The sequence below is a fragment of the Agelaius tricolor genome, unplaced genomic scaffold (genome assembly GCF_023055355.1).
Source record: "Agelaius tricolor isolate 1412-34295 unplaced genomic scaffold, bAgeTri1.0.p SCAF_5, whole genome shotgun sequence".
Taxonomy (NCBI): domain Eukaryota; kingdom Metazoa; phylum Chordata; class Aves; order Passeriformes; family Icteridae; genus Agelaius; species Agelaius tricolor.
In genome coordinates, this window is record NW_027269265.1 from 47,236,718 (window position 1) to 47,262,304 (window position 25,587).

The following is a 25,587-nucleotide window of genomic DNA, read 5'->3' on the forward strand; positions in this document are numbered from 1 at the left end:
CTTCCCTCAAGGGTGCTGGATGCCTGGCAGTGGAACAGCAGGGCCAGATGCAGTCTCACATCTAGAGGAAGGTGAACCTCACATCCAGAGGAAGGTGAACTTCTGCAAAACCTGAGGAGGGTACTAGAGGAATGCAGAAATGCCAAGACTCAGCCAGCCAGTGCATGTGGCTGCCATCTGCAGAGCCCACTGCCTCTTCTGCTGAGCTTTTCCTGGGAGGGTGAGGTGAAGAGGGGGAAAAGGGTTCTCAGACAATTTTTTATGTTGTGGAGCAGCTAAGGTCTTATCAACACTTTCCTCCCCATCTGATCTGTGACTACCGAGCCTTCATGTGTGCACACTGGCTGTGTGTGTGTGTATAAAAATATATGGCTGTATAATTAGAACCAGCCAAGAATATTTGGCTGAAATGGTGGTGAAGGAGGTGGGGGGGAATCAGGGAGTGTCCAAATATACCGATTCATTGGAGCCAGAACTCTTCATGGGAAGTGTCAGGTTTGATGAATTTCCCATTCAAAAAATGAAAAAAAAAAAGAGAAAAAAAAGAACTTTTGACATATTTTAAACATTCCAATGCAGTGTTTTTAAACCATCACCTCCCAGACTCATTTTTTTTCCTACTTGCAGAGGTTTTTGAGATCATTCTGAATCAGGCAGAATAGGGATTTAAAGTGTGGCCAATGTCCTAAACACTAGATAAAGAGCATCAGTCAGTCTCTTTCTCTCCTTTTCACCAAGAAAAGCTTCCTTTTAAAACTGATTGAAGCTGAAATGGTCCACAGGGATATGTCAACTTTAGCCAAATAGTATATCTGACTAGATGAGGTGATAGCCACCTCTAATTAGAATGTCTCCATTGTGTAATTTAGTGACTCTTCCCCCCTACAAGGTGCACCTACCATCCTACCCCATAGCAGCTTTTTGACTGAGTCCCTAACTGCGCTGGTTTTTCCTTACTCTCCTCATTTTCCCCTATCTCCCCATCTTCCCAGAAAGGCTCCCTGCTCCCTCACCAGTGCTGCAGAACCTCAGCCTTGCCACAGCAACAGGAGCTCAAGGGGATGGCAGTGCTGGCAAAGGCAGAGAGTACCACACATCAAGACAGTGTGTGAAACCCACGCAGTTCAGAGAGGCTCTGAGGAACTGGACCCGCCTATTGAGGATCTAAGCCATTGTTAGAACCTGAGGGCCATGTGGCCCTTTTCTGGAACTTTTGCCCAAACTATTACTCATGCTTGCCTAGATGGAAAGTCCTTGCACTGGAGTCCAGATCCCCAAAGGCTTGGTTTGACCAGAGAATCAAATACCTAAATACCTTTGAGGATTGCAGCTTTAGTCACTACATTGACCACCAGTTTTAAATCCACTCTGGAGAACTTATAAATGCTTCTTTATAAGCCTTTCAGGCTGTACTCTGACCCCGACTGGCTTTGTCCTGGCGACACTGAGCACCTCAGCTCACATCCTTGCTCTCCCTTCCTCATGCAGCAATTTCTCTGGGGTCTTGGCCACAGCTCTTCCCTTCCTCCAAGCCTTTGAGCAAAGCAGTCACCTGAGCCACTGTTTCAGCAGGTCCCTGTGGGTTGGGCTAAGCAGAGGTTGGCAGCTGAACAAAAAGGTAATGTAAATTTACATGTCTGCTCACATTCAAATAATACATAGATAGCCCTATATGTTTATACATATTGAAATATCCATATTATTCTCATCTTCTCATTGGTGTTCCAATACCTTGAACTAGTTCAAAGTCAGGCTGAAGAGCTGGGGGCAAAGGACCCATTCCCAGTGTTCTCTTCTGAGTGACACCACCATGGATGACAGCAGCTTGTCACTGTACCAACACCTGCATTTGGGAGCAGTGGGAGGGACACTCAACAACTCTGTTTCCTTCCTTGGGACACTGGAAAATAATTACTCCTGTGGGTCACATAGGAGCTGCCATCTGCAAAGGTTTTCTGCACTTTCCTTGCCACCATCAGGTAGAAGTTCTAGAACTCCAGATTTAATTCAGCTTGAATATCTATTATTGTCCTTTTTTTTTCTTTTCTGTGCCATCCATGTCACCTTCACAGGCTATTTATCTCCTCATGTTCTTTTGCATTAGTTGCAAAGGGCAATCTTGTTAGATATGGTGATAAATAGCAGCAAAAAATAATGCAAGCAAGAAATTATGAACTGTTAAAAGGGAATTACACTGTAAAGTATTCAAATGTTAATGGAATGCTCATAAGTGTTGACAACACTTCACAATCCTGGTGATATTTGAGATGAAACTTTGAATTTATCTATTTTATACTGTGGCAAACTCAAATCCAAACCCAGACAGAGGCCAGAGGATCGATCTGGTACCATCTGAACTGAGAGCAAATCAAAGTGCTGCCATATCGGGAAGCATTCCCATGGGGGAACCTGACTGAACCCAGCAGAGCAGAGCTTCCCCCACTGATGTGCAGGCAGTGCTGATGCTTCCAGGGGAGCCTGGCCACCAAACCTCTGCTGGTCCCACAGCCCAATTAAGCTCAGCATTGCAATGCCACCTAATTGTTCCTCCATGCAGGAGCCGGACTCAATGATCCATGTGGATCCTTTCCCACTCAGAATATTCTGTGTTTCTGTGATACATCCCCCAAAACACCATCCGTCTCTGACCTACTTTTGTCTCCAACAAAACATTTTCTATTCTTATTTTTCCTGCTCTTTGCCCTGGTTTTCAGCTTGGCTTTCCATGCCATGCCTCTGCATGTACCTTCAAGGCTTATACAGCTTTTATTGACGTTTTCTTGTAAATATGGGTTTGGGCTGCAACCCACCCATTACACATTCAAAGGGTGTTTGATTGACAAGTCTCTCCAAATCAACAGAAAAATCAGCTGCACACTACTCTTTTATTTTCTTCTCCGGAGATCTGCTTGGACTGTCCCCTGTGCTGTGCCAGTGCTCAGGCCTGCCTGCTCCCCATGGACATTCAGGGGAGCTGTAAGGCTTCCCTGCATTGATTTTTACGTCCCATGAGCTGTGTGAAGCAGAGGGCTGGCAAAGCACTTCACCTTACAGTGGGGATGCAGGGGCTGCCCTGGAGCTCTCCTGTGAGATCCGTGGTGGGGCCGTTTGTGCCAGGGGTGGTGCAGCCCTGCTGCTGGCACACATGCAGCCCTGCTGCTGGCATGCACACAGCCCTGCTGTTGGCATGCATGCAACCACACCAAAGCAAACACTGCAGCCAGCTCTGTCTCCAGCGCAGGAGAGCATCCCCTGAGCCAGCAGAGGCAGCAGCTCACATCTGTTCAGGCGGCCACACGAGCTGCACAGCCTTAACACTGCTGCTTCTCATTTATTCACCTGCCTTTTTTTTCTTTTTCCCCCTCCACCCTCTTGCAGACGGATTTCCCTCAGACAGGGCCTCCCCGTGGCTGTCTCTGCGTGTGTTGTTCCCTCTGCTGAGTTCTAGGCCCTGCATAGGGGTGGGCTGGGGGCTGAGTTTGCCTGAAGGGCATTGCTTTGTACCTACCAGATGTGCTGAATTTCTCACTCCGGCTCCCTCTGAGCAGCCCCCTGCTTCCTACTGACCTTGCTGTAATTTAGATGCTCAGCCTTTTGCCAGTCCCTGCAGCTGATTTATTCTCCTGGTGTTTAATGTTGGATTTGCCTCTTTGGAGAAAGGTTATAACCACCTTGGAAATGCTTGGAGAGCCGACCTTCTCTCTTTTTTGTTATTTTTTTCCTCACTCCTTGAGAGTGAGCTCCTGTTACGGTATGTGGTAGCCTGCAGTTTCCCCGCTAGCAAATTCTCTGCTGGTCAGGTCTCTATGTGAGCATTTGCGTTCTATCATTAAGCTTTTAGAGATCTTGCCAGCCACTGGTTTGGCATCCAGTCATTCTCAGCAGGACTGGTTGCCTGTATCCTGTCTTTAGCTAATGCTCTGTCAACCACAGGGGAAACTCAGCCAACAAGATCTCTATCAGCCTTTCAAGGACCAACCGTTCTGCCATGTGGACTGAAGTCGTATGCTCTGGCCTGATCTATTTATTAAAGAGCTCTGCCAATCAGCAGACCTTGTCAAAAATAATGTTTCCCCTTATCCTCTCCCTCCTTCCTGGAAAATGTTGATGCGAGTGACAAAATGTTTGTTTTCATTGACTTATTCCATGGAAATTTACAGGTTCTCTTGGAAAATTAAAGATAGTTTTTCAGCTGCTGAAGTTCTTTCACTTTAAGGCTTTTCAGATTTCCAATAAAAGAAAAATAATTGAAAATTTTCAAGGAAAGGCACTAATCACTTGTTAGCACATGGATTTCATTGAGTCTCAGCTTTGCAGCAAGACTGCTCTTTGCTTAGGCTGACCAGTGATTGCAGGGTTTTCCTATCACAGAGGTGCTCCTGAGGGACGATGCTGAGGCTCTCCGTAGCACACATTGCCACCTGCTCTTTGGGCAGTGTTGGCTACCTCTTACCACCCCCATTATTGTCCTGCATTGCTGGTGGACTTGACACATGCAAAAATGGTCTTTTTTTCTTGATGGAGTCTGCTGGCTGATTGATCATCTAGGGTTTATCATCAAGCATGGCTTTCAAGCATTGTTTCAGAAGGAGTGGTTTTTCTTTGGAAGACAGGTGTAGTTGTGTGGCTTACATTCTTCTTTGTGTGGCAAAGTTCTTGATCTTGTTACCATTTCTTTCTTCCTGTGTGGACTAGGTGTAGTCATATGAGCTATGACCAGAGTCTTCTTCATTCCTATGTGTTTGGGAGACTATGTCTGAATGGAGGGGGAACTCTCTTAGACAAGTCAGACCCAAGACAGGGGGTTTCACTTCACTTATTCTTTAGATGTGTAGAAATCTGTGACAAAATCAAGCAGCTCACACAGGTATCTTGCATTTTGATGACTACATGATCCTCTCTTGCTCATCTGAACACATCTGGTCCTGCCTTCCCCTCCCCTCAGATATTTACCTACTGTTAACCTTCCAGACCTAAACACACATGTGGGATCCTGTCTTTGTTTCTATCCAGGCTGTGGGCTTCCTACTTTATGGACCAGAGAGTGAGGCACTGCATCACATCCGGCTCGTTAGGCTCTGCTCTGCTGTACAAGCATGAGGGAAGGTGGAGAGGGTTGAGCAGATAAAGCCTGGAATTGCTGCATTAGTGAGATGTGCTCAAAATCCACTGTGATCACTGGAATCAAGCTTTAAAGTACTCTGAGCAAATGCTGTATTAGCTGAGCTCTGAGAATTGCTGTGTGTGCATGTGTGTGTGTGTGTGTGCATGCACATGTGTGTCTCAGCCAGATGTTCTCAAGCTCAGCCTCCCTGAGCTTGGCAGACAGCTCTTTCCAGAAACTTGGACTTGTGACTTCAATGCCCAGTGGATTCCTCTGAGCTGGCCTCCAGTTTGTCTGGCACATACTGGCTGGCCATGTAACCCCAGCTGGATTGGTAGGAGAAAGCTTTGGAAACCAGAGAGCTTTGCCCATCCTTGTTGGCCGGGGGAGATGAATCTCTCCCTCTTGCCTGCCCAGCTCTGGAGGTGCTGACACCCCGACACCTCAGTTGTATGGCATAAAAAATCACCAAACAGCTGGTAGGGCAAACACAGGTTTTCCTTTGGAGAATGTGGCTCTGTCAAAACTCAAAATATCTTGAAATATTTTTAGTATGAAAAGTGCTATTTTTAAAATTTTGAAACAACTTTTTAAAAAATGGTGTAATAGGTTATATGGAATATAAAGTAGGTCCAACTACTCTTGTCCAGATTAAAAAAAAAAAAGGTTTGTTTTTTTTTTTTTTTTTATCATAGAGAATTTAGTTGTATTCATGTTTTATCCTGGCTTTGAAAAGAAAACCCTTCTCATCTAGAATGAATCCATATTAGAGTACCCCACTTCTTTTGTGAAACAATGGGAAGAAAAATCTTCCTATTAAGTTTCACTGTGAACCAGTTTTTGTGAAACTGGTTCACAGTGAAACTTAATGGGAAGATTTTTCTTTAGGATCAAACCCTATTTATGCTGCACATCTGAATCATTCAGTTGGAGTTCTCTAACAAATGCCTGAGTCCCTCACCTGGAAAACAGGAAAATCCCCATGTATCTAATGTGGCCGATCATAAAACATGCACATTGAGTCAAGCATGATAGCAATGAGGAAAAAGAGCGACCCTGTGGGTAGGGCAGTGGTCTCGGACATGAGATCCGGGTTCCCTGTTCCCTGCAAGTGGTCCCTGTGGCCATGGCCCCATCACCTGAGATCATCCTCGTTAGATAGCAGTTATGGCTCTGGCAGTGGCTCTCAGGGTGCCATTAGGACCGATCGAGTGCACCGTGTGCGCAAAGCCCCAGCCCGATGACGAAGGTGGCCCGAGGTGATGAAGGTGATTTGGTGCTGGGTATCAGCTCCTTGATTATAAGGAAACATGCAAGCCTTTTTCCTCAAATGCTTCTATTGCATTGCATTTTCCTCTTGGCTCCTTGAGGGGGGCCAGAAAAATGGAGAGTTAGAAGTCTGCTGGAAGCTCACCAGTGGAGGGGCTGGTGGCACACAAGACCTGACAGAGTTGGGAGTGAATAGGAGTAAACCCAGCAAGGGTTAGGTGAGGCCAGCGAGCTTTATTTTTGAAGCGGCACAGAGAGAGAGAGAGAGCGAAGAAAGGAAGGAGGAAACAGCTGTAAGGACATTTTTGTTGCTGACTGGTCCAAAGGAATGTGTATAAACAGCTTTAGATGTATTTTCCTGAGCATGCTAAGTGTATTTACTCCCTGCTCTAATTGGTCCTGCCTGAAGTTAGCCAGGACTAAGAGTTCCCATGGGAAGTACGCCTCACTGACTCAAACGCTCTGCAGACTGACTGGTGCTCACAGTGCAACCTGTGTTTGTGATGGCTCCCGGGCTGTCCTTTCTCACAGCCTCCTGCTGCAGTGCCCAGGGCCAGCCTTGGCCCTGCCCAGGGGTGTACAGGCCAGGTGGCTTTCCTGCAGGGCAGCAGCAGGGCCGGGCTGGCACCAGTGCTGGACCTGGCAGCACAGGAATAAAGGGCTGTGTCTCCCTCCCGGGAAGGCCGGTCCACACAGCTGAGGCAGAGGATGCTTGAATTTATTTCATGAGCCAGCCACAGCTCAATTCTTCACTCAGTCCAAGCAAGTTGCAGGTGAAGGCTCCATGAGCAGACCCTTTTCCTGGTGTGTGCATTGCCATGCAGGCACCAACAACCAAAGGCGTTTTTGCACGTGCAAACGCCCCTGGATGCACACAAAGTGTTTGTTCCCAGTAAAACCCAGACGGACACTTTTTCTGAAGAAAGTGCAAGCAGTCAGCAAAAAAGGGGGGGAAGCATAAACCAGTTTCTCGTTGCAAAATGTCGTTTTGATGGAACTGACATTTTTAGCAAAGCCAGTATAAATTTCAATGTTTTGTTTTGTTTGTTTTAAGAAAACAAACACAGAAAATGTCCAAATATGTAATATTGACATTTTCAGAACCAAATGTTTTCTTATTCCATCCTAGCACAGTTCTTAAAATTTGAGTTAACTTTTTCTTAAAAATACTACAAAGAGACCAAAGGAAAAAGAAGGCTTAAGTTCTTCTGAAGTATGTGGGCTTTCCACAAATATTATCTTTTCATTCTGACTCAACACTTGAGCCCATCCATCAAAGTGAAAATGAGATGCCCTCTTTTGGGAAATGCATGTTTTACTCCACTATCTAAGCCAGTTAGTTGTGAAAATGTTTCCAAAGAGCCCTGCCCACGACTGGTGATCTTTTGGGCTGCTGGCATCCTCCAGCTAGCAGACACCTGTAAAATGCATCCTTGGCAGGGTACCAGCACAACTGCCCTTCCCATGCAGGGAGAGTCAAGGCAGAAGAAGGTTACAGCCTAGGCTATCACCTTGTCCAAAAGAAAGATAAACCAAAAATCTCATCCGGATGCTGGATTTCTAAAAATTGCTTTCCCTGAAGGTGCTTGAGGACAAGAGATGTTGAGGAAGGGAAAAGTACGATGTGGGAGCTGCCTCTGCCTTGCTGGTTGCCAAGCTGTGGAGCCAGCAGAAGTTGTTGACAGGAAGGGAAGCACTGGTGTGGTTCTGACAGTTTTAAAGCACTGTGTAAACACTGGTGATAAGGATTGATTATGACTGCAATTCTCCTTCATCCATTATATTGCTTTGGATCTTCACAGAGAACCCAGAGTGAGTGAAAAACTGAGCAGTGGGTTTGAGTTTGGTGACCTTGGATGCTGAGCTGGACTTGGGATCTCCAGCAAAGTTTGTTTCATCAACATGCTGAGCCTCTGGTTTCCCTTCTCTTTCACTTCCACCTTTCCTTTAAAGCTCTCTTTTCTTCCGTGTTTCCCAAATCCCACCAGCCTCTGATGGGCTGGACACAGCTCTCAGGACCTGGCAGCAGAGCCTCCCCATGAGCCCAGGAGGTGATGCCAGTCATTTAGAAGATATTGCCCTCAAATTTACTAGATCTGCTGAAGAGAACCAGTAGCAGGGGAGAGATGGAAAAAATGAGCCCCCAGAAGAGACCAGATTGCTCCCAAGCTGACCTTCAGGGGGTGCAGCGTGTAGAGCACCAGCCACATCCAGTGTCATGCATGATACACATGCCAACTCTCCAGGAGTTTTCCAGAAGCATTTCCAGTCTCCAGGAGGTTTGCCAGTTTTTATCTCATATAAAAGTTGATGCTCTGAGCCCCAAAGACCTCCTGTTCAGTCCCTCAGGACATGGGCTTGCTGTCTATGGCCCAAAAATTCTCAGATTTTACAGCTGGCTGGAGAGGTTATGAAAACCTGGAGTAAGTCCAGTGTGCTTTTGATTTCTTTTTCCTTGAGCTGGCTTTTTCCATGGCTCTTCCTTTATCTTCCTATCCATCCCATGACATCTCTCTCCCCCTTCTCCTGTGGCCCCACACCAAAACCTACTCCACCCTTCCCTGAGTGTCCCAGCTAGGAAGCAAAGAGGGTAGCTACGTGCCAGCTAGTACCTTCTTATCTAGTCACAGTATGTTCCCCTAAGGGAATTTTTGGCCTAGGACTGTGTGTATATGTGTGTGTTTTATATGCTTTATTTTTATCACAGAAAGGATAGACAGTACATTATGTCTTCAGTCCAGGAGGTTACACACTAGATAAGAGACAGATATACTACAACTGCTCCAGCCCGTGGAGTTGTGTTCCTGAGACAGCACTGGCAATGTAACAGGTAAACTGTTTCCAACCCCCCACATTTGGGCAGTGGATTTTGTGTCAACAAATCCAGATCCAAGCAGAGATTTCAATGTTGATGTTCCTGCAGACAGAGAATAAAGTCCACAGTGCTTCCTCCATTTCTGCCAGAATTGAACCTTCTCAAAGGCATCAGTCTCTCATCACCCTCATCCTATCCACTCCTCCTCTGGCTTCATTCTCACCCCCTCTGTCCCTCTGTCCATCTCCAATCTGGGTGTGTTATGTGGTTCAGTGATCCCCTTGGGCTCCTCCAAGAATGCATCCAGATTAAAAGGAAATGGGGGGGCGTGTGTGTTTAGGCAACAGTGGTGTCAACAACCTCATAGTAGCACCTGTTAACCAAAGTTAGGTAAGTAAATTTTTAAAAAGGTATTTCGGTATTAAAAGCTAGAATCAGAGATGGTTTATCTGTGCCTACTTCTTGCATCTTTTTTGAAACCATCTAGTTATAATGCTGGACAATGTATACTTGTTTTTAAAGGATTAAGAGTGAGCCACAATAGTGGGTGATTCCCCTCTACAGTGATCACCCCAAAAGAGTGATCCCTTTTTATTATGTCATTTCAGTAACAGTGTCCTTGCCACTGAGCCACAGCTGTGGCAGGCTCCAGTGGGCATCCAGAGTCTGATTCTCAAGCACCATCACCCTCACAAAGCTCAGGGGCACACAGCCACTTCCACAAAGCCATTCATCAAGGGAGGTGTTGCAGAGACTTTGAGTCATCCCACAAAATCCTGCCCTCCTTCACCTCCCCCCAGAGCCTTTGTCTTGTGCTGTGAAGGTTAACAGCATGTTGCAGCATCATCGTGATCCTTTGGGGAGGGTGATGCTGGGTTTATTTTCTCAGGAGAAACAGATAAAGGTGGCACCAGCTCCCACCCAACACTAAAGTTAAATTAGTAAATTTATTGTTCTTTCAAACCTGAGGGACGTGATAGGGACTGTTTTGGATTTTGATCCAAAGCTTAGCAAAGCTGTGACCTTTGAATCAGCCTGACAATGAGCAATTGCGGCCGTGCTGCCCCAGCATCCATCAAATGCAATGATTTAGTGCTTGACTGGCATTGCAGAGATAAAAGTCACTGTAACTAAACATTGTCACAAGATGGATGTCTCCCACTTAGAAAATATTGTCTTAACTTAGGCTTTAGTTTCTGGGTCTTTCTGTGAGGGTCTCATCCTGGTGTCTGCATCCTTTATAAATATTATGCAGACTTTAATGAATGTATCTTTGTGGCTTACCTGTGAGATAAGAGCAAACCATCATCCTAATTTCAGAGTGAGGGAAATAAGGCACCAAGGGATTATCAGCAAAGTGTAACCACTCCCTGTGTTACCTAGCAAGAACGATATGTATTTCAGTTTTCCTGAATAGCTTTTTTTGTAGCTCTTTATGCATATTCAGCATGGCTCTGGCTGGCCCCAGGTCCAGTCCCAAAGGCCGACAACCTTCACACATCCAATCCCTCATGTCTTGCACTTGGCAACTTGAAATGAGAGACATGCAACATACATCTCAAAGCCCTAACTCCCTAACCTGTGAGGGCTTGATATTGCCTTTTTGGTGTCCTGGTGCTTCTGTTCATGCCACAGATATTCAGTATACATTTAAGTTTAAAGTAAAGCTGACATCACCCCTGCAGTGTTATTTTCAAAGACTCCTGTGGTAAGGCTAATTATGCCATTACAGTATCTTGCAAGATTTATAATCACTGGCGATATCAAAGGAATATATCAAACAAGTATCAGATTACGTTGTGCCTACGTCTCCCTCCCCTTCCACAAAACTCCACACTGATTATTCCAGTGCTACTCATGCAATACAACTGTGGGGCAATGTGTTTTCTCAAGGTTTCAGATGAGGAAAACCAGAGCTGCTGGAGCCCAAGTCAGCAAAATCCATGTAGTTCTCACAGCCTTCTCCATCTGCATGTGTGCTCAGCCTCAGCCATCTGCTGGGAGTGTGCAGGTTGAGGAGATGGGGCAGGAGATGGTCCCTGCCTCATCACACTGCTGGGTCCAGTCGATCTTCTCCGCAATAGCTACACTGCTACTTGAGCCCTTTAGCAGCTTCTCACCTGCACCTTCAGGAGAGAAGGGACAGATTTATTTTTGATTTTTCCTTCCTACCAAAGCCCCCCTTTCTGGTTCAGCTTTTGGCACAGCTTTTCACTGACTGATGATCAGCTTGGACACCAGAACACTTTCAAGGTACAAATTAAGTTCTGAGCAATAACTTCTGCTACTCTTTATGCCTGGCAGCTAGTCAGAAGCTTCTCCCAGGTCCCCCAGCCTCCCAAAGACCCTCCCCACCCACTGTGAGGTTCCCTGTTGCCAGCTCTCACTGTATGGCAGGGTTTGCTGGGGCAGTGCTGTGGGACTGGCAAGCCCACAGCCCAGGTAAGCCTTTCTCCTCCAGCACTTTCCAGCTCTGAGACTGTTAAAGCTTGCACATTCCTGAGGCTGAGCATCTTACAGTGGTTTTGGAAACAGGTAATTCTGCCTGCCTCTAGCTTGCTTTTATACTTCCAGCTGCTCTGCATGGGCAGTAGTAGGGCTGGGGTTTGCTTCTTCCAGTGTGCGTGGTGGGACTGGGTCCCTGCTCTGCCATACAAGCAATAATTTATTGCTCTCCTGGGTGAGGAGGGACTGGCTGTATGCCTGTGCAGTGGGGCTGGGACCAAGTGGGTGCTCTTGCCAGCCAGAGGTAGCAGAAATGCTTTCATTCCAGCTAAGTGGTGTTGGAAAAGTGTTTTCTTTTCATCCTCTTTCTAATTTTGGGCTCTGAACTCAGTGCCCAAAACACACATACACCCGAGTCTAAGGTCCAGCAGGCCAAGATACATGTGTCATTATGGGGACTGTACAAACAGGAGCAGGATGGGAGGGAAGGAGCCAAACAATGATGTCTTCTTTCTGTCCAATATTTATTGTGATTTTCATGTGTCTGTCCCTGGCTACCCTCAGGCGTGTCCATGGTAAGTAGGGTTGAGCTGCATCTTCCTTGTTTAAGCCAGACCTCCTCTATCCACTCCATTTGACTGTTTTCCCCCTTTTTAAATTCATTTGTCAGATTTTCCATGATGGAAGACAACAGAGGGAGCATCACAGCGGCTGCAACACAGCACACTCCTGCCTGTTTCCAGGCTAAAGTCACTACAGCTCCCATCATCTGTGCAGCACCAAAACAGGACCAGGAGCACAAAAACAGGACCAGAGCCCTACGTGGGGATGGGATGAGGAAACAGCCAACCCATGCACAAACACAGCCATCTCTGCCTGAAGGATGTGACCCCAGAACAGGATGCAACCAGGCAAGTAAAAAGCCAACAATTCATGAATATTTTGCAGACAGACCTGAGGACATTTTTAAGTTCTAATGGAAAATAATATTTGATACTTTGCAAGTCAGTAAAAACTGATTTTATCTATGTGACTTTTTCTGCAAGACAGGCAATGATATCACATTATTGATGGTATTCTTTGTACTCTGTCCTTATTTTCACTGTTTCCCATCTCTTATCCCAATCACTCATGAATTGCTCACTCATTCAGCCACATAGTTAAATGGACAAGAATACAGATCAGTTGGACCTTGAAAATCAAGAGGTTTGTATTTAATATATTTTCACCTGTGAAGCAAGACAGTGATATTGGCTGAAAGTGGATGCTTCCACAGTGAGTTTCCTCTCTCACACTTCCTCAGAGACCCCTACTCACCATATTTCACCACCTCGTGTGTCTGCACAGGCACTGGGTACTGAACAGAGGCTGTACTTGGAGCAGTGCACAAAATATTATATTCAGCACTAAAAAAAAAATTAAATTATCACATCCTGAGAAGTTCCCTAAACATTCTTAAAATAGATTTTCCCATCATTTTGGGTCTCATGCAGAACCCTGGTTGATGAGATCTGGGAATCTGCTGTTAATTTGCTCATTAGGAGGTGTTTTTACAACAGCTTTCAGCACTCATGAGTTTTGTGCTCTTTCTAAAACACTCCCTAAACTTCCAATAGCAAACTGCATGAGGGCATGAATGCCCTCTTGGCTGATCCCATTGATCCCCAAAAATCAGCACTAAATCCCGACTCCCCCATGGTCTCCTTCTGTCAGTATGGTGCCAAGGCAAGAGTCAAACACGTTCGTGTGCCCAGATATGCCATGACTGCAAAGTCCTGGGTTCAGAATAGGCCTGGAGGAGCTTTTACCTGTCTGTCCCAGGAATGCCCCCGCTGCCTCTGCCAGCTGCGTGTGTGCCAGCAGCGCGTCCTGGCCCGTGACGCGCGCGGAGCAGCAATGCGCCTGGGAGTGTGCTGGGGAATGCCGAGGATGCCACAACAGGAAACACGGAGACATAACATGTCCAAGTGGGGTAACTGAGGCAGACGGAGCAGGAATGCGATTACATGACCCCCGCGGGATTTGGCTGGGACGCCGGGGCATGCTGAGCTCATTCCTCCGTCAGAGGGAGGAAGAGAGTGGAGCGGGTCTCGCCGCTTGTGTTTTATCAGATAGAACCAAACGGCATCAGCAAACATTGTGGTTTGGGGGAAGATGGATTCCAGCACATTCCCCGGCTCCCTCTCTCCGTCCCAAAGTACAGCGAGAGCAAGTGAAAGTTTCCACTGGTGTGGGAGAGGGAGCCACCTGCCAAGGCTTGCCAGGAAGCCTATGAATGCCAGAGGGTCAGGTTAATTCAGTGTGCAGGCTACGGGGTCCTTTTACGTGCTCATTCTTCAATGCGATCAGGAGTTTTCCTTTGAAAGAGTTTCAGGTTTTTAACTTGAAAAATACCACTTTGTCCAAAATAAAACTGTCGGGGGTGGGGGGAGAAAAAACGATTTCAGTGTCAGTTAATGCAAATAGTCCCTTGTCAGTGGTTTCAACTCTGGGAAATCCTGCACCAAAAATATTTTATGTTCAGTAAGAGTATTATGAATATAGAGAACATGGAGTAAAAGGACCCTGAGACCCTATTAATAAATCATCTGTGTTCTTTTCTAGGTTTTGAAGGTATCTTAGTGTTTTATGTGAAGCTCTGAGAAAACAGAGCTACCAGTCCATCTGTGTAACATGGCTTGCTCATTCTTCTTTCTCAGCCCAGTTTGCAGCCCCTTTGCATTTTATGCACAGCTTCCCAAATTCCATCACTTCATTAGGAAACAACTCTGTCCAGCAACACTGGCAAGAGTAGGATCAGATCTGAGGTGCTCACAGAAAAGCTGAGAACAAAATTTTCAAGAGTTTGGAAAACAGTTCTCATAGCAACTGGTTTGGGTTGGTACCTGAAGCATGCCTCATGGCAGGTCAGAATCATAAAGGGACCCTCATCAAAACTACTTTGCCTCCCAGATATAGTTCCTTTGAATGATTCCTGCTTTTTCCAGGTTGAACACTGCTTCTAGGTTAAATCAAGGTAGCTTTTTCCCCTTACCTGGCAATACTGCAAGTCTCAGATCGGTATCTGAGCAAGAAGTGAGATAGCTTCCATTCTTCTATGCAATTCAGAAGTCAGGATGTTTATTTAATTTTCTAAACTATATGGACCATATCAGAGCTCTGAGCTCTGCTGGAATTTCTGAAATGGTTGATTATGGGTTTCAGTTCACATTGGAGAGGAGAATTTAGGTGATTCTTGGTGCATTTGGTTCATTCATATTCCTGTTCTTGTCCTTCCTGGTTTTAAACTGTCACCTGCCAAAAACATGCTGAGGTCAGGATTCAGCTGGTGGCCTGGCTGGTGGGAGAAGCAAAAACTGGCCTGAACTTCCCTCTTTTAGCTTTGCCTGAGCTTGGGAGTGCTGACTTTAGTGAAAACTTGTTTTTATCAGTCTTCAAAGCTGCTTGCTTGTTACTCAAGGGGCAGGGAGGCAGTAGACTCCAGCTGGTTAAAGTCACTTCTCAGACCACAGACTTTGACCCCTCCCCAAATGCTAATTTCTTGTGCCAACCCAAAAAAGGTTGCTCAGCTCCTCTTCACTGTCCCTACCCCTGCTCTTTGACAAATGTAGATATTGCAACTCTTTTTCTTTTTTTTTTAATCAATTTATTCAACAGTCTCTCTTGTTGTTATGTAACTATCAACACATATACAATCCAGAAACACCTCAGAGTACCTTATTTATTTTCCTTTTACTAATAGGCTGCTGTTCCTAAACAGATGGCTGAAGAGCAAACCCAGGCTCCAGGCTTTAGTGCTGAGTTTTACTGTATGGACCCTGGGATGTTTCTGAGCTGGTTTCTTTGAGAAATGAGGGAAGTCCCAGGGATGGTTCTGCTGTGAGCAGTTCTGCTGGCTGTCCTCCTTCCCCTGCAGCCACAGCCAGGCAGCCAAAGGATCAGCCGTGAGTACTCGGAGTCCTTCTCCCAGGAGGGACTGAGCCAGGTGGAGGTGAAGGATGGCAGGAGAGGCTGCAGTGTGCCTGTGTCCCCAGCAGCCCTCAGATGAGTTCAGCCATGCAGCTGGATGTGCATTACAGTAGCCTGAAATGTCTCTTTCTGCTGACAGCTGAAGCTGATGATGCACTGGGCCAGACGTTTCCTTTGCCCAAGCACCAGTGAGTTTGGCCAAGATCTAAGGCAGGGCTTGAGGCCAGGCTGAGAGAAGAGGCAGGGCTGTGCCCAGCTGTGCAGCCCTTCAGCAGAGAGCCAGCATTACCACCCTGACCACAGCCGTGCTCCTGCATACAATAGCCAAGAAAACCTGCAAGAACCATTGGCTTGAAACATGCCCATGGGGAAGATGATTCTCCTCTGGCTCATTAACTCCTGAAAAGACTTTAACCAGGGCCAGCTTGCAAAAAAAACCCAACCCAAGCTCAATAAGACAGAGACAAGAAGACAGCTGGTTAGCTATAACTAGTGTATTTAGCTACTTCCCTAACCATTGTCCCTAACCTATTAACCTTATTAATGGTTAAACACTCTCTGTGTCATTGTTTGCTGTTTCTGGCCAATTCAAACTCTTTCAAGTGGGAGGAAGAGTGAAGCGTGGAGGGAAACCAACACCAAAGGCCTGCTTGTATTTTACAAGACACCCAATTAAATGGAACCTCAGGTTACCTATAAGTGTCACTTGCTTTCCTGTTAAGGGACATTTATTGGAACTCAGAAATGCATGAATGAGCAGAGCTCTTAACCTTGCCTTGAGATTGGTGAATGCGTATTGTGCCTAGCTTCCATCCTTTGTACTTAGGGGTTATTTTTCCTTTATCTCCACAGTATCAGAGAGCTTCAGTTTTCTGCTTATTTATCTCCATGGTGTCCTGAGGACTTCTTAAAAGAATGAGATCTGACTAACTTGTCCAAAGTCACACAAGAAACTGGTGGCAGCACAGAGGATTGATGATTTGTCAGCATGACAAGTGGGTGACCATGAAGACTTTCTAGAGCACCTCAAATGTCACAGCAGCCCTTTGGCCTTGGACTCTTGCCCTTCTTGCAGGAAGGGGTTGAAGCTGTGCTGGCCTCAGACCCTTGTGATTCTGGGTGCCCTGTGGCTGCCCATGCATGGCACAGCTGGAGTCATGGGGGCTTTCCCTGGCCACGGGGCTATAGCAGGTAACTCATGCCCCTGCTCATTCACTGATGTCTTGGTCTCCCACCAAACTGAAACTGTGGAGGGGGGCAGATCTGCTAGACCACATATTTTTCCTCTTGCAACCAGATGTTCAATAAGGATTAAGCCAAATCTACCACCTTAATTTCTCACTTCCTCACTTCCAACTCCTGCCCAGTGGCCACGACATTCTGTTTGAACCAGGGATGAACCTCCTCTGATAGATGAAGACCCATACCCAACCTTTGTCTCAGACTTGAACCAAACTTAACTTGACTCTTCAGTTGAGTTTGAAAAGTTGTTTCAACATTTTTTTTCAACTTTCACATTCCTCTGCCCTCTTAGGGATTTGACTGGAGGTAGAGGCACCAAAATACCCCTAGGAATGTTGTTTTAGATTAATTTCTGACCCTGCTGATTAACCAGTCTTTCTGATCCTGGTTAACTGCTCATTTACAGGCCAAAAACCCACTTGGGCAAGATTCAAACAAACATCCAGGCCAGCAGCTTCAAGTGCTCTCATTCACAAGTGCTCAGTCAGAAATCTCTCTGCTGGGTTTGGTGGCACTGACATCAAAGGGACAGCATTTTTCATTGCATGACCACACTGACGTCACTACTGCAAAGCCTGATGGAGGATGGAATGAGCAGATCCTGCCAGCTTTCTCTGTCTGGATTTGGCAGCACGCAGAGGTTTTGTGATGAGCTCTACTGGAGGTGAGGTGATGTTGGACAGCTGTGACACCCCTCTGTCAGATGTGGCACTCAATAACCTGACCTCAGGGACAACACTGAGCCTTTCTAGGAGTCCATTGCTAAACTATCATGCTACATAAATAGCTCTGTGCTTTCTTTTTCTTTTCTTTTTCCTTCTTCTTGTTCTTTTATCTGACAGACAGCCTGGTTCACAGAACAGCATGCTGGGAAGATGGGCTGATAAGAGTGCTCTTCCATGCAAAGACATCCAATATTTTCTCTTGAACTGTCTTTCCTATTCCAGTGCTGATCTACTACCACATGCTCCTGCAGATGCTGCTGTGGTCCTTGTCTTGTCCTGAGAATTTACTGAGCCTTGAATGGGCTGAGGGAGGTATGAGGGCATCAGGACCACCCAGTGCATGGCTGCTGCATTGTCCTTACATCACTCAAGCATCCGAGCAACAAAACATTATGCAGGAGATAATTAACCTTTTGCAGACAGTTAAAAAAATCAGCCAGTGGCATTTCAGCCAGTTAGGATGGCTTGAGCAGCTTCCACCTGCCTAGCCCTGCCACTGAGATAAGGCCCACCTTGCACTGCAAGAAAAGTAATTGAGGGGCAAGAGGGAAGTGGCAGTGAACATTCTGATGTTTAACATCGGTTAATGAAAGATCATTTAACCAACTGCAAAAGCAAGAATGGTCACTACTTCAGCTTCCCAAACCCATGGTGCCTCAGCACTTCTCAGAATTGAGCTCCCTGTAGGACGACACTGCCAGGATGAAAGGGAGTTTAGTTTCAAGCAGATTATTGCTTCATAGCACAGGGGATACAGGGACTTCAGGGCTTGAGTCTGAGCTTGACAGCCCCCCCATACACATTTCAGATGTCCTAGTCCAGCCTCCAGCCCTCCTTCCCTACCACAACAGCATAAAGACAAACCACCCAGAGTTGTTGCTTAAAGGCAGAGCTGGCTGATACCATTTTGATGGTGAAGTACATGCATCTGGATGGATGCTGTGTACAGCAGGACTCTCTGTTTCCTGAGGAGATGAAAGATCAATTATGGGGCATGCAAGTAGTGATGCCTCCAGTGGGACTGAGAGAGCACTAGATTCCACAGCTCTGCCTCAGGCAAAGAACACGTGAGTCCTTAAGGTGGCTGCTTTGCTTCCTTGTTGGTTTTTTTCCTACTTCTCAGATGAGACAGGGAGAGGTGAGTCCCAAGATTATCATCTCCCTGCAGGCAGCAGTCACATCACCTTCACCGTGATCTGAAACCAGATGAAGGTTCCAGGTCCATTGCCTGGTTGCCCTCACAGAAGTTACCTCATAGAAACCTCATCTCACTCCATAGGAAAATGATGATGGAGCCCAGCTGTTTCTTTATCTCAACTGATTTATCTTTCCCCCTTCTCCCTCCTGCCCAGGTTGCTTGTTGGCACCTCCACTGCAGTGTCAGTGCCAGTATGCAGCAGAAGGGCATCTCATCTCTGAGCCATGCTGGATTAGGAGGTGGGGGTCAGCACTTCTCTTCCAGCAGATACCATCCAACCTTGACCTCCACCATCCACATCTGCAGGTTAGTGCCCCAGAGCAATGTTCCTCCTTGACCCTGATACTTCCACCCAGATGATCATTTTAGCTGGTAAAGAATTTTCCTAACATTTGAAGAAACAAAGACCTAGCAAACCAAAATATAACTAGTGCCCAGCTGCCTCTTTATCTGGCTGTGCTTTATTTGCACAAGCTGAAGAACTTCATGGTGCCAGGAGGGATGCGATAGAAGTTCTTTGTCTCATAAATTACTTTGGCCCAGTCTTCCCCCGGGAGATAGGACTGAGAGCAAGAGCTGGCAGCGTGGGTTCTGCTCCCAGCTTTGGCACTGACCTGCTGCGTGACCTTGGACAACTCACTTCACCTCCCCTGAGCTTCTGTTTCCCCTCCTCTCCTTTGTCTGCCTTGTTTATTTGGACTGTCAACTCCTAGAGAAAGGAATTCAGCCTCCCTGGCAGCTTGAAGATTGCATAGCGTGACAGGAGCCCAATCGGACTCGCTTCTGGGAGGTACTACAGTAAAAAAGCTCACAATGATGACTAGAATCTAGCATTTGCTAAACAATTGTATGGGAGTTTTTGCTTATTAAGTGGCATACATGAACTAGCAGAACATCTCTGACGGTTCAGAGAGCTTGTCCAGGGACAGCAACTGTTTTTGTTCATTTTCCATGGCCACACTGAAGACCATATCTACCAGCCCCATAAATATTGACATCTTCTCCCTGTCCCAGCTGCACAGTGGGAGGAGTGGGAAGCATCTGCCAAAGAAAAGGGAATGTTTGTTGGAGGTAATGAAGAAGGCTTCTCTTGGAGTCCTCCCCCTTGCACACATCTGGACAGATAACAGCTCTTGTGAGAAAGGTTGAAAGAGCCAGGGAGGCCTCCTGGGAAGGGCAGGGAAACACTCCACTTTGGAGCTGGTTAGCACCAAGGGCAGAAAGGTGGAGAGAGGCTGTGGGGGCTAACGCAGGCCCTGTCACCCAGAAGCCAGGGATGGAACAGACAAAACCAAGGCCACCAAATGCCTATGGGGCAGATCATCTTTAGGTGGAACCACAAGAGCCTTGATTCCAGAATGCACCTCTTTCAGGCATGTGCTACAGCTTTGAAATCCATTTTACCCTCTGGATGGTATCAAAAGGTGTAATGAAGGGCTTGTCATTGCATTTGTGGCTCTTGAGGAGACTCCATGGTCACCCACTGCCTTCCACTCTGCCCAGAGTTCTCCTGGCAGTTCCCCTGCTGTCCCTCGGCCAAGAGCACAGCCTTCTCTTCCCGCTGAGTGACCCACAGCTGGTACACAAGGACATCATGATAGGACAGCAATCACAGCGTTTGTGCTACATGCCACTCCACAGATATAGCTAAGAGCAAATTGTTTCTCTAACATGCCAAGGATGCCTTCAAAAAACCTCTTACCCCACTACCCCTTTGGCCGTAGCCCTGCAGCTTGACAGACTCCACTGGAACACTCGTCTGCTTTTAAAATGTCTTGAATGTATTGCATGTATTGGCCTGTCATTGGTTTTCTCAAGCCCCAGCGATACAGAGAGGTCTGCTGGGAGTGGTGTGGAAAGCAGCTCCTTAAGTGATGCTTTCCAGTTGACAGGACTGGAGGGCAGGCACTACCTGCTGTTAAGGGAGAAAGCCAATCCAGTTGTTAATCCATCAACCAGAGGCCAGTGCAGAATTGTTCTCCCCCCCGTGCTGCTCTCCAGTGCTTTGTCCATTTATGCCTGTGCTGGTGAAGGTCCTTCCAATTGTTCCAGTGCTTTGTCCATTTATACCTGTGCTGGTGAAGGTCCTTCCCCTGCCAGCCTGCCCCCTCTGAAGCATCCTTCTGGTATGAGTTCTTCCTACCCTGGCAGTGCCTGGGAGTGCACAGAGGCTTTTTCTGTCTCCAAATGTAACAGGTGGCATGAAGAAGGCACAAAAATAGGAAAGATGATCTAAAAGAATAAACTCCACCTGGCCTTAATTCCCTACTCCCCACTGCAACAGGAGCTTTGGAAACTCAAGAGACAGATGAGCACACATGGAAGAGCGATGCTCAGGGGCAGAGTGAGCAGGAGTGAGGACCTCCCTGTGCATTGCCACTGATAGGATTTACAGATCTGCGTTCTGCCACTGCATCCATCTTGCTGCACAGCCTGAGGCCATCACCACATGAAACAGGTAAAGGGCAGTGGCTGCATATTTAAAGGAAACATAATAAGAAGAAAAAAGTCTGCTTTTCACAGCTTGCAGGTTGTGGTTAAGCAGTTACTCCTTTCCATGGCAGTCGCTGGGGCTCAGAGACCACCACAGACATGCAGTTGCCAGGGTCTGAAGGGTGAAATTCCTGTGTCTCAGTCTCCAAATTCTTCAAATAGTCCCTCCAATTTTTATGTTTTCATAAAGGCATGGCCTGCTGCCGGGTGACCTGGAAGAGGCATCGCAGTGCTTTGTCAGCACACTCGCCTCACTGCAGAAGCTAAGGACCAAGTTGTCTTATTAATCATTTAAAAAATGGGGAGGAAAAAAAATATAAAAGGCACAGTTCTGGCTAATTGTAGGGGGGAAAAATGAGGTCAGAGTTCATTTTTTTCTCTGCTGTCACTTCACAGTTCACTGGCTGACAAGGAAAGCAAGATAAGAAGAGACTGGAGATAGTTCAGGGAACTGAACTCCCTCTCCCAAGGAGAAGTGGGGGAGTTCAGGTTTCTGATGTGGATGGAGAGGCAACTGTGCTGGGTGTTGAGCCACAGGACTTGGCAGAGGGGATGCCATAAGCTGCTCCAAGAGGGAGCAGGGGGGTTTGGCATGGTGCTCATGGAGCAAGCATGTCTCATTTTTTGCCACCCCATAAACGTACTGACGTTGGTGCTGCTTGCAGGTAAGTCTGAGCTGACAGAAACTGGGAGCCTCCTGCACCAGCAGCCGTGCAGGATTTCAAGCAGATACATTTGATTAAATCTAAGCCTCAGGGTTTATCCTCTCTCTGTTGTTTTGTTTTTTTTTTTTTTTTTTAGTTTCTTTTTAATTTAACATCTATGCAAAAGTATGGATTGGAGGGGAGAGCAGAGCCCTGGTGCTCCTTCCTGCTCTGACACTGGGCTGATGATACAGCAAAGCTTGCCAAACCACCCTTCCCTCATTCTGTCCCCCGTGGTCGCTCCCGCTATGAGCGGCAACTGCTGGAGTAACCAAGACCTCCTCAGGAGCGTGAGATCCAGAATCATTCATTTTATGGGGCCCTCCTGCGAGAGCAAGGGATTTGTTACCCTGATTCCTGCTGGGGAAGCGCTCCCACAGCCACAATGTGAAACACAATGCAGCACGGACTCTGACATTCAAGCTGGGTTATTTGAGGCAAGTTTGTTACACGGGGCCTATGCAGCACAATTCCAGCAGTAATTATCCAGGCTCCTTGCACCATTCTGGCCGGTTCACTGCTAACTCTGGCCTGAAATCCCAAAGTCACTGGGAAAAGCCGATGTGCTGTGCTTGGCTTTAGGGGTATAGAGGGAGGAAAGGGGTCAGGAGAAGGAATCACAACCAGGAGAGGGCTGTTTAGTGAAGACCCCAGTGCTGGGGACACGCTCTAGGGATAGGATGTTTGCCTCTGTGAGCATGAGCACTGGACTGTGGCAGGTGGCTTGGGACTTTCTTCAGCAGTGGCACTCATGGAAATTCCAGTGTTAATGAGAGACGTAAGCTTTCTGCTACACAAATTGAAGTGATGCCTACAACTCCTAGGGTCCAGCCAGGGGATCACAGCAGCCTGTGAATCTCTGTCCCAGGGCTATTTAGCTTATCTGCAAGACTTGCTTTAAGGTAGGATCAAAACTAAGGTTAATGTCTTTTTCCTTCCTCAATTGAGCATGTGCAGAGCAAGCGGGGATTGCAGGGGAAGTGTGAGGTGAGAAAGGTGTCCTCAAACTCTTGTGAGAGGTTAACCTGGTTCCTGAAGGTTGCACAAGCCTCCACCAGCAACACTGGTGGTGTGGCAGAGCTGAAGGCTGAGCAGGTAAAAGGCAGGTGGGCCATTTGTGCCAGTCCCCAGACAAACATGGATAAACTCCAGCACAGCCAGTTCCACCATGCTTGGAAACAGAAAGCAACTTCTGAAGAGCCTTGGAATGCTAAGACATGTAAGAAGGAATAGTGGACAGAAAGGGCTGAACAGGGGACTATAAACATCTACAAAGATATGCTCCTCTGCCCCTCCAGCCAGGATACCCATCCCTTCCCAGCCCTATTTTCCACTAATGCAGGATAACAGGATAATTCCAAATTGCTTTTGCTATGGAAGTAATAACATGTCAGGGTGTTTTCCTTTTTTCTTTTTTTTTTTTCTTTTTTCTCTTGGCAGGGACAACAATCAGGACCCTTCTGCATTTAGACATGAAGGAAAAGAAGGAAAACAGTCTTGTTTTCAATAAGACAGGGTCTCTTCCTCCGTTGCTCAACTGCCCATTTGCACAAGGCTTTCTGGCCCCATAGTAGCCTGTTTCCCTGGAGAGTACAATCAACATGGGGAGGCAAGGCAGCGTTGGAAGGTAGCCTGAGGATAACAGGCGTTATAAAGAGGAATTTTTTTCCCTGCTGTTTTTGTTTGTTTTACCACAGAGGCTCAGAGGAGCTGGCCAAGAGCCTCACACAGCAGGTGCTGCCTGGGAATGCAAGGGGAGCAAAATTCCTAGTAAATGGAACCATTATTTGACACCACTGCCTTTCGCAATCTTTTTCTTTTGTTTCAGACAAACTCCAAGGCCTCCTGGGCTTTGTGGTCAAAGCTGAGTTGGACTCTTCTGCAGGGGAGGAAAGGGAAGTAGTAAGGGTGTCCCCAAACATGCCAAACACTTGGGTGACAGAGACCAAGCCTTCTGGAAACAATACTGCTGGGTTTCCACAGAAATAGCAAGAGGGCCAAGAAAAAAAGGAAGAATCACCTTTGGCTCCCTCACAGCAGTGTTATACCTTTTTCCTTTTTTGCTCTTTTTTTTTTTTTTTTTTTTTTTTTTTTTTTTTTTTTTTTTTAGTGAAGGAGAGGCTGAGCCTGCACACCCACACCAAAATGCTTTTGATATTTGGAGATCTACAGGAGTGTGGTCACTACTCTGGCCAGCTTGCTGTTGTCTACCATGGCTGTTGCAAGACTCAAAGAGAGAGTAAGTGTGGCTAAAGGAAAGCAGGATAACTCCTGCCTTTACCAGAGGCTTCCCCTGTGGCTCAGTCCTTCAGCTCCTCTAATTTTCTTTTGGACTTCATCTCCTTCCCAGTAAAACTGGCAAAATCCTAGGGGGGGTCATATATCAGCAGCATGGGATGTGTAACTATTTCATAAATGATGGAACAGTGTGAAAACCCAGAAAGAAGGAAGTCAGAATCTTCCAGAATTGACAGGCTTTGCGACAGACTTTACATTCTTCTAGTTTTTACAAACAACCAGGGTGCCTCCATCCAAATGCTCTCCTCCTACCAGTAAAAATGTTGTTTCAGAGAAAGTCTCATTTTTCATAGTCTTTTGGATATCCTCATTGCCAAAATGACCCCACAGAAGTGATAGCTCATTTCCAGAAGCCCTCAAAAGGTGCAGTAACTGTGTGTTCAGGTACATCTGTCTCATGGTTGTCCTTGAGCAAAGGGACAGTGTTCTACTTTGCTCTCCACCTTGCATGCTGGCATTGTCCTCACTGATGGAGCCCTGGGGTGCTCCTCCAAGGCTGGTGCTATTAATATTAATGATTTTCTCCCCCTTCCACACTCTGTGGCTCCTGGGGGGCCAACAACTCCAGCCTGGATGCTTTGAAACAGTGCTGTGTGAGACACAGCCACATTCCTTAGCTGTAAGTCTCTAGAATCACCCACCAGCTCTCCAAAACAAGTTCAGAGCATGACTTGCAGCCACACAGATGACGTGGCTCTTCAGGCCCAGAGGTAAAACCTACAATATTAGCAACACAGTGGATAGGTGGTACCCACATTCCACTGGCATTTCTCTCTGCCAGTGTCCAGCTATTGCATTCCTCAGCCCAAACAGCAGCTTTCTTGAATTTCTTGTACTGCAAAAGATGGAGAAATCCATGTGAGACAAGTATCTGATGCTTCCCAGTTCTTCCACTGCTATTTATTGAGTACCCTAAAACTAATGAAAACCAAAGACACTTGAATGGAGTGCAGAAAGTCATAAAGTTCAGAAAATGAAAATTGAAATGAGCCTCTATCAGAAGGCCATTTGTGTATCATTAAAATTTCTGACCTCTCAGAAGGGGGAAGGAAGCAAAACTTAAAAGCTTCTGGTGTAAATTTGCAATGGTGAGAAAAGTATGTCCTTGATAAATAGCCAGAAGGACAAGCTACTGCCATGATCAAGCTCTTCAGGATCAGGAATTCCAGTGAATGGTATAGCTGCTGAAAAATAGAAAGGATGTAGAATAAGGCTGCGCCAATAGTTTCAAAGATGGAAAATATACCTTGATGGTGCAAAACACAGATCTATCTCCATCTCCATGTCTAAAGGGGATGGGGAGAGTGTAGTAATATACAACACAT

General features: G+C 46.5%; 1 long non-coding RNA gene across 1 annotated transcript in view; it reads left to right on the forward strand.

Annotated features, from left to right (window-relative positions):
• The window catches only part of LOC139590704 (uncharacterized), an 86,161-nt gene extending 73,509 nt beyond the window's left edge, over nt 1–12,652 (forward strand). Inside the window, exon 4 of the long non-coding RNA XR_011679408.1 lies at nt 12,304–12,652. This is a non-coding gene — a long non-coding RNA (uncharacterized lncRNA). The remainder of the gene's footprint in view (nt 1–12,303) is intronic.
• The last annotated feature ends 12,935 nt before the right edge of the window (nt 12,653–25,587 follow it).